Raw genomic sequence first — 16769 nt, 5'->3', positions numbered from 1 at the left:
CATGAAGTCTAGTATTGAACGAAGTGCTGATCGATCGGACTACGGTCTGATTTGAATTACTCTTCGGATCATGAGATACTATGCTTCAACACTTAATCGATTTTGTTCAACACGTTGGAGTGCCACCCGATCGGTCGAGCCGTCCGACCAGGTGACACCCTGATAAGAGCTTGTTGTTGAAGTACCTAATCGATCGATTAAGCCGATCGATTGAACGGTCCGTTCGATCGAACGACCCGAAAGGTAAGGATACTTCAATGTTTTCAAATACTACAACGAAAACCTCAAAAGGTCAAACCATCATACACAAACAAATCCTTCTCAAAGGAAGAAACAATCCACTCGAACAGTCCATCCGATCGGCCTACTGATCGACCGGATAAACTGTCCGAACGGACTAGTTAACCGAACGATCAAGTCGTCCGACCGGACCTACCGTCCGATCGACCAGGCTGTCCGACTCTCCAACACTTGTTTTCCGTTTTACGCGTTGCTTATCGTTATGCTATCGAACTATTCAGGCTAACCCTACTCTCAAGTGCTCCCTTCAATCCATCAATCACTGTGAGTATACTCGAACCCTTTTTTGCTTTAGCACTTTTGGGTGTTACATACGTTACTTATCCTAAATCACAATCGAACACACTACTCAATTATTTCAAGCGCTACCGTTACCGCATGTATTACATGACTAAATGAATGCTTGTTATTATGTTTACACGTGGAATGCTGTCTACCTGCCTTAACGACGATAGTACTATAGTTTGGACTCAGCACCCGTTCGCACGGGGGTTGTTAAGGACAATTACTTGCATGGATTACGGTGGTAATCATGTATTGCGAACTGCCTCAGGCAGTCAACCCGCAGTCATTGGTATCGATAGATGCATGTCGATAATTAACATGCTTCGTTTTCCTCTGTGTACGTGTTGGTTATGCGTAAACTATTTCGAACTCTATATGCTATTATCAAACTTGTATGCTCAACTTTACATTTCATGTATTGACTTTATTTTAACGTATGTGACAGGCAATTAGGATGCTTATCTGCTCGGAAGGCGAGCTTAGAAAAGCGTCTAGAGCATAGTTGTCTGTAGATCTTGCAGATCGAGTCTTTAGAAGCATTTGAACAATTTTTATATTTAAAATCTGAGTTGTCGGAACAGACTATTTGACTTGATGTTACCTGTAATAATTTGTTTGCTATTTAAGGTACGATATGGGACTTATTATATAAATTGAATAGTAATAATAACTGTTATGGAAACTTCTGGACAATCTGTTTCGCTCAGTGCCATGCCCCGATGATTCCGCCATCGGTTGGGGTGTGACAGATTGGTATCAGAGCCATAACTATAGGGAATTAGGCTAGACTCGACCTAGTTTGGGTCGATGTCTTAGAGACCTAGACTATAGTTAGGAACCAACAGACCAAGCTTATGTACTATATATCCTGCTATTTCTCTACACTATCACTGCTCTCAAATTTTCAGACAACGACAAGTGACCCAGTCGGGATTAGGTATGAAAACCGCAAAACTCTCGACTAAATTACTTGTTTGATTTATATTTATCTATAAAACGCGAAGATTCGCGTTGAACCAGGAGTGAAATCCATACTTTAACGCGGATTTTCGCCGCTCTTCCTAATAAAAAGTCGGAATAAAGTTGTTTAAGCCAGGGGTGGAACCCTAACCTGGACAACTTGCTACCACTTTTAGTTGACTTTTGCTCATCTCACCAAAGCCTCGACGGACTCCAACGACCTGAACTCACGAGTATGACCTAGGGAATACGTGCTGAATGCCCAAGAATCGAGGCGGAAACACGATCCCGAAAGTCGAAAAGTGACGACAAGTCTATTGAGAATAGTCGAATCGCTTTGTGTAGTCAATGTCTAATAGCCGCAGGTACTCTATCTCTCGATTTTATATGTTTTGATTCTGAGCCCGCAATAGCCGACTCCGACAATTCGTCGATTTTATGTGCTTTATGTGTAATTACCTGTATATGCGTTTGGATTTTTGAAGGATTATTCGATTTTTGCTATCACTTCGATCAACACACACGACTCGCATTGCTCTTCTATCTCAAAAAGGTAACAAGTCGCTGCAAATCTAGACGACATTATGCTACGATATACGCTTGTACTATACTCGATACGCTGTAACCGACTGATATATATATATATATATATATATATATATATATGGAGGGGCTCATGCGAGAACCACCCTTATTGTGAGAACCTTGAGAACCAATGTGAACACAACCTAAAATAGCTAAAAAAAACCTAAAAAAACCTAACCCCCCCCCCCAAAAAAAAAAACCTAAACCCCCCCCCCACCCCCCCCCCCCAAAAAAAAAACCTAACCCCCCCCCCACCCCCACCCCAAGCTAAAATGCTAAAAACTAAACCCCCAAAAAACCTAAAAAAATTAAAAAAATCAAAAAAAAAATACATTTTTTTTGAATTTTTTAATATTTTTTATGTTAAAATCGCTACTTTTAGAAGCAAAAAAAAAAATTAAAAAAAAAAGTTTTTTTTTTTGCTTCGAAAAGTAGCGATTCTTTTTATAAAAAATATTAAAAAATTCAAAAAAAAAAATTTTGTGTGATTTTTAGCTATTTTTAGGCATTTTTGGTGTGTTCACATTGGTTCTCGCGGTTCTCACAATAAGAGGTGGTTCTCGCATGATCTTCTCCCTATATATATATATATATATATATATATATATATATATATATATATATATATATGAACGACGCGCGAACTTGAATGATAGGTTTCTGTATTCTGACTGCCTCTGTGATTAAATAGGAATGTGCTTCTGTGTTTACGTGTCTCTGTGCTCTACGTGCCCTACGTGCTTATGTGCTTTTGTGACTACGTGAATCTGTGATTATGTGCTTAAGTGTTTATGCGATACTTGTTTCGACGTGTTCCTGAGCTTTAGTAAATAATAGACGCGTGAGGTGAGATTCGATTTTGATGTGTCTGAGACCTACGACGATGTCTGTTGCAGACCATGTCGTCATCCGGACACCGAACCCCATTTACCCGCCAAGAGAAGAGAGACAGACGTCTTGCTGCTATCATCGCCAAGCAAGTAGCAAAAGCTGTGAGCGATGTTTATGAAAACGTCAGCAAATCTTCTAAGGAGTCGAGAACTGAAGCTCCCAAAGACGCTACCAAGAATGTTTTCAGTTTTAAACAGTTCAAGGCATGCGGACCAAAGGAATTCACCGGAGAAGATGGCCCAACAGCTATGTTTCAATGGTTTGATTCTATCGAAGTCACTCTGCGCCAAAGCGGCTGTCTAGAAAATCTCCGTACCCTGAACACAACCGGCGTCTTCCAGTCCCGAGCTCTAGACTGGTGGACGGCCGAACGAAACAAACGCGGGAATGATGCAGCTTATGAGCTGACGTGGAAGGAGCTGAAAGCCATCATGATGGACGAATTCTGCCCTCCCCATGAACGCCAAAAGCTGGAGGACGAGTTTTGGAACATTAAGCAGAAGGATGGAGATAACGCTGCTTTGACTGCTCGCTTTAAATAGCTCAGCATCATTTGTCCCGATCAAGTCAAGACATCAGACATGGCCATCAAGAAGTACATTCGAGCTCTACCCGATTGTGTTGCCAATTTTGTTCACGCCGTGAAGACCTCATCGATTGAAGAGACTTACTTGCTTGCCGCCGAGATCAACGATAAGTGAGTAAAAGCTGGTTTCTGGGATAGGCCCTCCAAGTCTCTGCATCAAGCTACCACTGCATCGACCGCCGACACCACCACTGCTCAACCATCCAAGTCATCACGCCACAAGAAGAAGCACAACAACAACAGCTCCAGCAACAAGAACTGTGCGGTCACTACCACTGCTGCTCCTCTGCAAGCCGTACCGGCTCAGCAGCAGTCTCATCCTCGACCAGCACCAGTTACTCAAGCGCCGCCAGCAAAGCGTGCTTACACAGGTCCCCACCCGCTCTGCCCGACATGCTCATATCATCATCCGGTGGGTCTGGCCTGTCGTTTCTGCGCTCATTGCAATTTGTACGACCATTTTACCTCCAATTGTTGCTATGGTCCTCGTCAAGCCCCAGTTCAAGCCACTGCTCATCAAGCTCTACTTCCAGCCCCGCAAGGCCAGCACGCAGCTCAAGCAATCACGATCAATGCTCGAGTCTGCTTTGCATGTGGTGACCCTAACCACTTTGCCAACATGTGCCCTAACAGGGTTGTGAAGCAAGAACCCCAGCAGCAGCAGCAGCAGCAGCCTCAGCAGCAGTAACAAGCAGCACACGCCAGAACCTTCAACATCAATGCTCGCCAAGCCCAGGCTGACAACAATGTGGTTAATGGTACGTTCCTTGTGAATGGTATTTATGCATCATGTTTGTTTGATACTTGAGCCGATAATTTCTTTGTGTCGTTCGAATTCAAGAAGCTCCTTAGTCGTAAGCGCTCTTATCTCCCCTCGTCGTTCGAAGTTGAAGTCGTTACTGGAAGAACTGTCGCCGCTAATTCTATTCTTCGTGATTGTACTCTCGAGCTCAACAATCACGTCTTTCCAATCGACCTTATTCCGATGCAGCTCGGAAGTTTTGACATCATAGTAGGCATGGACTTTCTACGCGAAAACCATGCTGAAGTTGTGTGCTTCGACAAGATGATTCGATTCTCGCTAGCGAATGGTGATTTATTATTTGTGTACGGTGAAACTTCTTCGAAAGGTCTCAAGCTCATGTCGTGTGTCCAAGCTAGCAAGTATCTCCGCAAGGAATACAGAGCTTTCTTGGCTAACATCGTAGTAGCGGTGAAGGAAAAGAATAAGAAGGCCGAAGTTAAAGACGTTCCAGTGGTCCGTGAATTTCCTCAGGTGTTCCCTGATGATCTTCCCGGATTACCGCCCAGTCGTGATATCGACTTCCGCATCGACCTCATACCTGGAGCTAACCCCGTGGCCAAAGCCCCATATCAACTTGCGCCATCCGAAATGCGGGAACTCTCGAACCAACTCCAGGGGTTACTTAAGAAAGGCTTTATTCGCCCGAGCACCTATCCTTGGGGCGCACCAGTCCTTTTCGTCAAAAAGAAGGATGGGTTGTTGAGGATGTGTATCGACTACCGGGAATTGAATAAGTTGACCATCAAGAACCGTTACCCCCTACCTTGCAGCGACGATTTATTTGATCAGCTACAAGGTCCTACGTGTTTCTCAAAGATCGATCTACGCTCCGGCTATCACCAATTGCGTATTCAGGAAGAAGATATACCCAAAACTGCCTTTCGCACTCGCTACGGCCACTATGAGTTCGTTGTTATGCCTTTTGGTTTAACCAACGCACCCACGGTTTTTATGGATCTGATGAATCGCGTGTGTAAGCCTTACCTTGATCGTTTCGTCATCGTATTCATTGACGATGTCTTGATTTATTCCAAATCGAAAGCCGAACACGCGCAACATCTACGTTTGGTTCTCGAGTTACTCCAGGGGAACCAACTCTATGCCAAGTTCTCCAAGTGCGAATTCTGGTTAGAAGAGGTTCGGTTTCTGGGTCACATCATGAATAGTCAAGGTATCCATGTCGACCCTGCGAAGATTGAAGCAGTTAAGAGTTGGATTACACCAAAGAACCCGTCTGAAGTTCGTTCTTTTCTCGGATTAGCGGGCTATTATCGACGGTTTATCGAAGGATTCTCTAAGATCGCTGTGCCGCTTACCGCTCTTACGCATAAAGACAGGTCTTTTGTTTAGGGAAACGATCAAGAGTCTGCTTTCCAAACCCTTAAACATAAGCTTTGCAATGCTCCTGTTCTCTCATTGCCCGATGGGAACGACGATTTCATTGTCTACTGTGATGCTTCCAACCTTGGCCTTGGTTGTGTCCTCATGCAACGAGGCAAGGTTATAGCTTACGCTTCTCGACAGCTCAAAATCCACGAGAAGAACTACACAACCCATGATCTCGAGCTAGGCACGGTTGTCTTTGCATTAAAGATATGGCGACACTATCTGTATGGTACCAAGTGTACGATCTTCACCGATCACAGGAGTTTACAACACATCTTTAATCAGAGAGAACTCAATATGCGTCAATGCCGATGGGTAGAACTCCTCAACGATTACGACTGCGAGATTCGTTATCACCCAGGCAAGGCAAATGTCGTTGCCAACGCACTCAGCAGACGAAGTTATTTGCTCAGTATTCGTGATACCCAAGCCCAATACGATCTCGAAACTCTCATCCGCGAAGCCCAACATGCTTGTTTTAATGAATGCACCTTGAAGAAGTAGAGAATCTATCACGATGGAGCTCAGCTTGTCAGCAAATCGAATGGGATCTTCTATTTTCTGGACCGAATTTGGATCCCTAAGCGGACCGAATTACGAAATATTTTAATGGATGAAGCCCACAAATCTTGGTATTCTATACATCCCGGTGCCGATAAAATGTACCAGGATCTTCGTTACAAGTACTGGTGGCCGGGTATGAAAAGGGATATCGCTCTCTATGTCGGAAGATGCCTGACTTGTGCAAGGGTCAAGGCTGAACATCAAAGGCCCTCTGGCTTACTCGAACAACCGCCAATCCCTATATGGAAGTGGGAGAGTATAGCTATGGATTTCATAACCAAGCTTCCACCCACGTCATCAGGTCACGACAGCATTTGGGTTGTCGTTGATCGTTTGACCAAATCAGCCCACTTTTTGCCAATGCGAGAAGACTACAAGGTGGAACGATTACCCGAATCTACACCGACGAGATCATCTGTAATCATGGTACGTCTCGTGACATCATCTCTGACTGTGATGCTCGGTTTACGTCGCGATTGTGGGAAACGTTTCAAGTAGCACTCGGTACGTCGCTTAACTTGAGTACCGCATTCCATCCGCAGACCGACGGACAGACTGAAAGAACGATCCGTACTCTTGAAGACATGCTCCGTGCATGTGTCATAGACTTCAGTGGTAATTGGAACAAATACCTACCGTTAGTCGAATTCTCGTACAATAACAGTTATCATACCAGCATCCAGATGGCACCATTCGAGGCCCTATATGGAAGGAGATGTCGATCGCCTATTGTATGGCACGAGATCGGTCACTCGCAATTAACCGGTCCTGAGCTACTACAAGAAACGACTGACAAAGTCCTCCAGATTCGAGACAACTTGTTGAAAGCCCGGGATAGACAGAAAAGTTACGCCGATAGAAGACGCAAGCCCCTGGAATTTGATGTTGGCGACTACGTACTCCTAAAGGTATCACCTTGGAAGGGTGTGGTCAGATTCGGCAAGAAAGGGAAACTAGCGCCTCGATATGTTGGACCTTTTAAGATTCTGGAAAGGATCGAAAAAGTCGCCTATAGACTCGAACTACCGGAGGAACTCAGTAACGTCCACCCGACTTTCCATGTGTCAAACCTCCAAAAATGCCTGGCTGAGCATGATTTGATTGTACCTCTCGACGACCTTCAAATAAACGAAACGCTACACTTAGTGGAGAAGCCTGTCGAAATCATGGATCGCCAAACCAAGCAACTCAGGCGCTCGCGCATTCCTATTGTGAAAGTCCGATGGGAAGGCAAATGAGGCGCAGAGTTCACTTGGGAACTAGAAAGCGACATGAAGGCGAAGTACCCGCCGTTGTTCAAATGAAAGTCTAGAGAGAGAGAATTCTCGAACGTAATTCACGGCGATGTACAACTTTCAGCCTAATTTCGGGACGAAATTCCCTAGGCAAGGGGAGGCTGTAACACCCCGTGTTACCGAATGTCAAAGTCAAGATTAACTTCTTTGACTAAAGTTAGTTTATTTTATGTTTGGGATTTCGTTAAATGTATTATGTGGAGTAAGTATTGTTAATCAAAGTAATCGAATGTTCAAATCGATGTGAAACGCTAAACGACTTTGAATAGTAGGAAGTAACAATGCGATAAAGTCAATCAATCAATAATCAAGCTAATCAAATCATCATCGAACTCAAAGCTCGAATTACGCAACTCTTGGTGTTATTATACGTGTGTGTGTGCCTTATGTGTTACTTGTGCATGTTTACTTTATGTTAAGTGTGGTAATCAATCGAAACTCAGAACTCAATCAAAAAATCGAATTATGATAATTTGTGGCGAAAAGACAGCGCGAGACATAGGTGATTGTATGTAGATATAGTGGTTGGGATTAAAAGTAATTTGAATAGGAAACTCTATCGTATTCTCATCAATCGTAATCGAAATCGAAATATCAAAAATCGTCGCACCGAACACTCGAATCAGGCAGCTGAATGATCAGGCTCTCAGCTGATAGAACAGCCCAGCCGATCGGACTGCTCTCCAATCGGACAGGCTGTCCGATCAGGGTGCCTGACCGATCGGCCAGCCCTTTCCTCTTTTGGAAGCCTTAAAAAACCCCTGTCATTGTCATGCTTACCACTTTTGGAAAGCTCTGACCGACCAGCTCGTGCTCTCGTCCTTTTTTTCAGATTCCTTCCGATTCCGGTAAGATTTCATCCTAAATCTTGTACTTTCTTGATCTATACACACTCCTACACCTTTCTATCTTTCAAATCTTACTTTTTAACCGTGAAATCATCAAGATTCAAGTGTTCAAGGATGATGTCATCATGGTGTTCTTGAAGAACTCCATGTTTTGGCTTCAATCCACCAAGAATCACTTGGATCTAACCGATTTCCACATAAATAAACAAAGATCTATCATAGATCTAAACATTTGCACGGTGAAAAGGATTGAAAGAATGTTTTTCTAACTTTCTTTCAACTCTTTTACACTCAATGCCTTCAAACTGGTAGAAACGGAGTTTGAACCGACTTACTTATCATCCTAGTAGTGGTGCGGTTCAAGATTCGGGTTCTATCCACGAGGTTCACCGACTCCGGGTTAAACGTTAAACTCCGTTCCGAATAAATCACCGGCCGGATTTGGGTGATTCCTGTCCGAGCAGGGGAAACAAGTAAGAACGAGGATCCTATGGTTCAACTCGTTGTCAAAGTACCTCGATATAACGACAAACAATCAAAAACAGCCAAGTGTTAGACGAACAAGTCGACCAGGTCAGGAAGCTGACTGATCGGGCTGACTGTCTGAACGGACAGCCCAACCGATCGGATAAGCCAGCCGATCGACCAGGCCAACCGATCGGCTAACACATGGCCCCACACTTTAACAGTTTCATGAAGTCTAGTATTGAATGAAGTGCTGATCGATCGGACTACGGTCTGATTTGAATTACTCTTCGGATCATGAGATACTATGCTTCAACACTTAATCGATTTTGTTCAACACGTTGGAGTGCCACCCGACCGGTCGAGCCGTCCGACCAGGTGACACCCTGATAAGAGCTTGTTGTTGAAGTACCTAACCGATCGGTTAAGCCGACCGATCGAACGGTCCGTTCGATCGAATGACCCTAAAGGTAAGGATACTTCAATGTTTTCAAATACTACAACGAAAACCTCAAAAGGTCAAACCATCATACACAAACACATCTTTCTCAAAGGAAGAAACAATCCACTCGAACAGTCCATCCGATCGGCCTACTGACCGACCGGACAGACTGTCCGATCGGACTAGTTAACCGAACGATCAAGCCGTCCGACCGGACCTACCGTCCGATCGACCAGGCTGTCTGACTCTCCAACACTTGTTTTCCGTTTTACGCGTTGCTTATCGTTATGCTATCGAACTATTCAGGCTAACCCTACTCTCAAGTGCTCACTTCAATCCATCAATCACTGTGAGTATACTCGAACCCTTTTTGCTTTAGCACTTTTGGGTGTTACATACGTTACTTATCCTAAATCACAATCGAACACACTACTCAATTATTTCAAGCGCTAACCGTTACCGTATGTATTACGTGACTAAATGAATGCTTGTTGTTATGTTTACACGTGGAATGCTGTCTACCTGCCTTAACCACGATAGTACTATAGTTTGGACTCAGCACCCGTTCGCACGACGGTTGTTAAGGATAATTACTTGCATGGATTACGATGGTAATCATGTATTGCGAACTGCCTCGGGCAGTCAACCCGCAGTCATTGGTATCGATAGATCCATGTCGATAATTAACATGCTTCGTTTTCCTCTGTGTACGTGTTGGTTATGCGTAAACTATTTCGAACTCTATATGCTATTATCAAACTTGTATGCTCACCTTTACATTTCATGTATTGACTTTATTTTAACGTTTGTGACAGGCAATTAGGATGCTTATCTACTAGGAAGGCGAGCTTAGAATAAGCGTCTAGAGCATAGTTGTCTGTAGATCTTGCAGATCGAGTCTCTAGAAGCATTTGAATAATTTTTATATTTAAAATCTGAGTTGTCGGAACAGAATATTTGACTTGATGTTATCTATAATAATTCGTTTGCTATTTAAGGTACGGTATGGGACGTATTATATAAATTGAATAGTAATAATAATTGTTATGGAAACTTCTGGACAATCTGTTTCGCTCAGTGCCATGCCCTGTTGATTCCGCCATCGGTTGGGGTGTGACATAATAATTCCATAATAACCTCTGAATAAATCATTGTCAATATTTATGTAGCAATCAAGGTACATGGCTGGATCAGATGAGGTTAACAGCCACCCGAAGGAGAACAATGATACTACCAGGATTAATATAACTGGTGCGGAACTGCAGGCATTAATAGATAATGCGGTTACTCGAGCTCTTGACAGATAGTATAATGAATCAAGTGATACACACTCTATGTGACAACCCTCGTAATTTCATGTATCAGTACGATTATTTAATGATAATTAAAGTGCTTGGTGATTGTGTTGAATTACTTAACTGTTTCCTGATTTTTGTGTTATGCTTACATGTGCTTGTTAACCTACTAGTCATGTGCAAAAAATTTACTAAAAGGTCCTGAATATTTTCCTAACTCCTAAGTGTTAGGAATTAATTGTGTTACAAGTATATATATATATATATATATATATATATATATATATATATATATATATATATATATATATATATATATATATATATATATATATAAGACACCTTACGGAACAATTAAACAATTTAACGGAACAGTATCCGACCGAACAACCGGACATTACCCGGGACACCAAATACTTGTCAAACCCATTGTTTAATTATTTTTGGCTAGTCATGATCCCCGTATACCATAACACCCCCTAAATATCAACATACTAATATAAGGAAATATTATACTTGGATTCTAACTAGTTCTGACCTACTAGTTGCAAAAAAAAAAAAGGAAATTGGCCTGTAATAATCCCACCTACACCTTATTGGCCATTAACACCTTTCACCTATTTTTTCTACAATGGTCCCCCGTTAAAAAAACTTAACGGAGTTAAGCATTTTTCCAAATTACAAACATATTTTTAGGGCTTTTGATAAGAACGAGGATACGAGTCCATTGATGTAAAACTTGTCTCAAAACGGTGCTCCAAACGATGAAAACGGTGCTTCAATTCGGGTGTTTAAATTTCCACTTAACCAAAATCAAGTCACTTGGAGCACCATTTCGAAGTAAGTTTTACATCAATGGACTCGTATCATCGTTCTGATCCAAAGCCCTAAAAAATCTGTTTGTAATTTGGAAAAAAGCTTAACTCCGTTAAGTTTTTTTAACGGGGGACCATTGTAGGAAAAATAGGTGAAAGGTAGGACTGGTGGGGGGAATATTCTGAGGTGGGATTATTAATGGCCAATAAGGCCTAGGTGGGATTATTTGTAACACCTCGAAATTTTGGGTCCAATAATGTGTTAACACGTGTCATAAGTTTACACGTGGCATTTAATATTAAATAAAGGACTAAAGTTGACAAACCTTGAAAGTATGTAAATTCGAGGGTTATAAATGTCAACGAAGGGTAAATATACTGTATAGTAACCCTAAGTAGTGATTATACCTTCAAACGAATGAATCATGGATCGTACGGAAGCGAAACGCTGAAGAAAGTGAGAGATTACAAGCTACAGGGGTTAACCGTGTCAACATGTTTAATTATACCTCTGAGTGACCCTTTAACGCTCCCGAGGCTTTGTAACAGTATTATACGCTCACTACAATATACTGTATAAATTCCGCGAAGTTCCACTTTAAAACGAGAAAGTTATGATCGAATTCGTATGAGGAGGGTTAAAAGCGTCAATAATGAAAGTTAAGGCTTTCAAAATAATTAAATAAACTAACCAGGGACTTAACTAAGCGAGTAAATAACACGAGGCCCTTAGCAGTAAATAATCAAGGACCAAATCGCAAAGTTACCCCTTCAAAACCCGAAAGGTCAAGTTAATGATTACTAAAGATTTCATTATTAATTACTAAAGATTTTGTTATTATTACCAAGATTTAGTCATGATTATAAAAGATTCAAAAATCTTGAAAAATAAACCTAACGCGGGCCGCGTAAGGGTTCGGGTTAAGTTGAGGCGGGCCGCGAGCCTATGATTGAACGCGCCTGATTTTTAAACTTCAGGCGGCCCGCGTAATATGTGTATGGTTCCTCCATGCGGGCCGCGTCAGGCGCCCAGATGCAGAAACATGCTTAAGTTGGCTGTTCAGCCTTCTAAACGCCATGAGATGCATTTACGTCCTTCCAATTGACCCCTAAACAACCCCTAAGCATTAGGAACACCTATTGGAAGGTTGTGGTTAGTTGAGGGACTTGTGTGTCAAAAGTTGTGATGAAAACTTTACTATAAATAGGCATGTTATGTGCATAAGTTTCACCACACCTCACAACACTACTTCTGATCATTCTTGGAGCTCTCAAGCTTCCTTCTATATTCCTAAGTCTTGCATTAAACTTCTGTAAGTTGCCTAACCTTTTGTGGTCTCGTTTTTCAATGGTTTTAGCTTATAAACCAAACCGTCGTAATGAACGGTTGTCGTAGTGATAATTCACAAATGGTCCAGTAAATTGTCGGATCAAAAGTAGTTATGAGTTGGTATTTATGTGGGTAATAAACCCCTAAAGGGGTTCCCTCTGATCGCCGCTCTAACTATGTCGAATGTCGAGTCAAACGTGCACTTAAAAAGTCAACAGAAAGACATTTTGCGATTTCTTGCATTATCTGTAATGTAGCTGATATGTAACTTGTTTTGATATTCGTAAAACATGATATTAAGTATATAAACTTGTCTAAACCCGTTTGATTCGGTCATTTGCTATATTGACCCGGTTCGGAACCGAAAGTCGCAAAAGTTTGAATTTTGCTTTGACTACGGTTCTGACCCGTTTTAGTACAATGTAGATATGCCTTAGGACTCTCTTAGGACCAGGTTACATGATGGTATAAGCCTCTGTGACCGGTTCGTTAATTGTCCAAGTCTTTTACGCATTTCCGTTAATTACTTAAAAGTTGACCGTAACGCCCTTTATAAATTTAAACGAGATTTTCGGACATGTGAACGGATCATGACCTTGGTTACTGAATTCTAAGCATGTCCCTAAAATTTCATGTCAATCCGAGGTCCAGAATAAGAGTTATGCCAGTTAGCGCAATTTGCGAAACTTTAGTAATCAAATAGCGCAATTAGCATAACGCCTATCTAAACTCGGATTTCGACACCAAACCTTTTACTCACTGATGTAAAATAATATTTTGGGATTTTTGAATATTTTTAGTTATTTTTAACCTGCTCATAACCTACGGTTATGGCAACGGTTCAGTAAATACCGAATATACCCTTTTCGACCATAACTTGAGTTCTACAAGGTCTTTTGACCCGATTCCAGTTGCTACTGATTTTAAATAATAAATAAAGTATTTTGGACTTTATAAACTGTTCGGGAAACTCAGATTTCCTGTAGAACTCAGAAACCCTTTTTATAATCTTTAAAAAAGACCAAAATACCCCTACGGGGCATATTATTAACTTAAACTCGTTACGGGCATTATGGAAGGTATCCTACTGATACCACGACCTCTTTAAAGTATATTGACTTAGGAAAATAGTGTAGGACTCTATCGGATACCCGTTGCGCCTTTTGCGCGCACGGTTCGGCTTATGTAACTAGTTTACATAATTTAGCCGAAACGGGTCAAACTATATTGTTTTAACCCCAAAATCCAGAGTATGATTGTTATACCCATATGAAACAAGTCGTCAAACTTGTTGGGTCAAAATCACGCTCCATTCACGGTTTTCGCCTTTCACGCGATTAAACCGTAACAATTCTTTAAGACTAACCGGTCTAAGCTTAGGCTTAATTAAAGACCCGTTAGCATTCTAATTGGTTATTTATACCATCGTTCCAGACTAGAGCCTTCCGGTAAATTGTACCTACGCTTACTTAAGTGAATACGGCTGAGTTATTATTCTTGCTATTTTAAGACAGGAGCTAGCTCAGGTAAATACTCTTAACTTATTTCCCTATACGGGCTTGGGATACGGTATAATAATACCGCTTGGTCGGGTATTGAATATTTAATCGGATTGTGATTAAGTTATTGAGGTAACCCGGTTTGATCTGTATTGTTTGAAATAAAAGCCTTTAGGGGTTAATGACCATGTCCCGGATATCCTTGACATCATTGTATTATAAAATGGTCACGTCTTATGCACGGGGTGTAGGCATACACCTGACAGTTACATAAGGGAAACGGTATCTCACGCTCAGTGGGCCTATACTTGTGACGTGTCTGTTAATCTTGACTCGGTTTCTACATCGGGCCCTGAACGTACAACGAACATGTAAATCTGTATACAAGATCATAATTATGATTGTCTCAAAGTTATAAAAGATTAATTTTGCCTCTGTGCATTATAAGTATGGCACCCTTACAACATATCATTCCATAGATTCACCTCTCTCATTCCTCACTCTCTCTCTCATTTTCGGTCACCCCAAACCGCCCCCATCACCACCACTAGACCATCATCATCTTCCATTTATCAAGTTCCGTTTAAGCTTCAAGGGTGATACAAGAAGGTTGCAACTTATGGAAGCTTCAAAAGGACTTGGTTCTTGCTTATTCATCATCATTCTCATCATCTTTTCACCTCAGATTCTCCCCTAGCCTTGTGCTAGTTGTAAGTCTTGATCTACCTTAGTTTACTTACATTTCGAGTAGATTAAAAAGTGTAGTACGTTGTATTTTACTAGAACACTAAAAAGATGAACATAAAAGTTACATGAAGATCTACATGAAGAAATGTTGTAGTGGGATGTTGTAGTGAACATGTTGTTGATTACTTGATGATTTACTTGCTAATGTTGATGTCAAATGTCGTTATTGATCTCTAAACATGTTAACGGAACCAATATAACTCGCATTTGAATATTAAAAAGCTGAAAACAGGGGCTGGTTGGTGTTTACAGCCAACTTCAGTTGGCAGTAACCAGACTATAACTTAACGAAAAACTGATTTTCTGAAGTCTAGATTTATGTATTATGAAATACGGTTCTAATGGCAATGGAATCATAATTTTTGGACTTCGTTTACTATTTTTAAAGACCCGTTTTATAACAGCAGCTCAAGCTGCATTTTTACTGCTGAAAATAAGCGTTCTGTTTTCTGTCATAACTTGTATTCTGTGTAGAGTCAGATCATGAAATTTGTACTGTAAATGACCACCGATGTATTTGTAATTCTCCCACTGGAATTTCATAAATCGGACTTACGAGGAATTTTAAATAATTATTCCGTGGACTGCAATCAGAAAAGATGAATCTGATTGCAGTCCGGAAAATGACTTTTTATAAAATATTGGTGATGAATTAGATCCCGAGATTTTTTCACAATAATATCTGGATCGTTTAAGACCTTCTGTAAAAAGTTGGGAATTTTTGGAACAAGTTAACTATTGTATTAAAATCCCCGAAAACAGCCCGGTTTTGAAGATTAAAGCTGAAACGACATAAGTGGTGATTTGCGTGTCTAAATGTCGGGTAGGTTATCTGAGAATAATCTAACATGTTATATGTTAATAAAAGTGTTATGTGCAATGTCGTATGCTTGCTTATGAACGGGAATAGATGGGAGGCTTATATGGGCATAAACCGTTAATGTGATGCATGTTATGTGGTAGATGCATGTACGAATTTCGTGCTTATTTGAAGTCACTAATAAACTAAGTGGTAATCATATTAGGACGTGATTGACCGAACTTGACTGTTAGCTATTTTTGAGAGTCAAACTGAGCAACCGAGGTGAGTTCACACACTTTCTAAGGCATGGGATTCCCGGTGGTTTGGGAATGGGTTAAAGAACTAAAATGGAACCTACATATCCTCCTTGGGTAGGATATGTACCGCCATCCTCCATAGGTAGGATGCCAATATTAATCCTGCGTATTCTCCTTGGGTAGAATACGTACGTTCGTCCTCCTTGGGTAGGACAACGACCTTAAAACTTTCTAGACAAAACTCTATCACGAAATCCCTCAATTTATATCGACTTAATCGCCGAGGCCAATGGCGAGCGGGTCATTTGTTAATAGCGCTATTAGGTTTAACAAACCCCGTGCCAGTCGGACGGGCGTGTACTAATGGACTATGGCAAACTATCAGTGATGATAGACACTGATGTAGGGCACAACTTTAGTAGTCGATATGGTACGGTCTAGTGGTTCACATGGGGAAGCCCCCACTGATCATGGATATGGTTTGGGTAATAAAGAATGAACTGGTAAATTTTACTTTCAACTACGGGGTAACCCCCACGGCAATTACGTCAACGAAAGACAAACCATGTTTTTGGAAACAACTTAAAACTAAACAACGAAACGTGAACTCAC

Source organism: Helianthus annuus, chromosome 13, assembly GCF_002127325.2.
Source record: "Helianthus annuus cultivar XRQ/B chromosome 13, HanXRQr2.0-SUNRISE, whole genome shotgun sequence".
In the NCBI taxonomy this organism is placed as follows: domain Eukaryota; kingdom Viridiplantae; phylum Streptophyta; class Magnoliopsida; order Asterales; family Asteraceae; genus Helianthus; species Helianthus annuus.
This window is presented reverse-complemented; position numbering follows the sequence as displayed.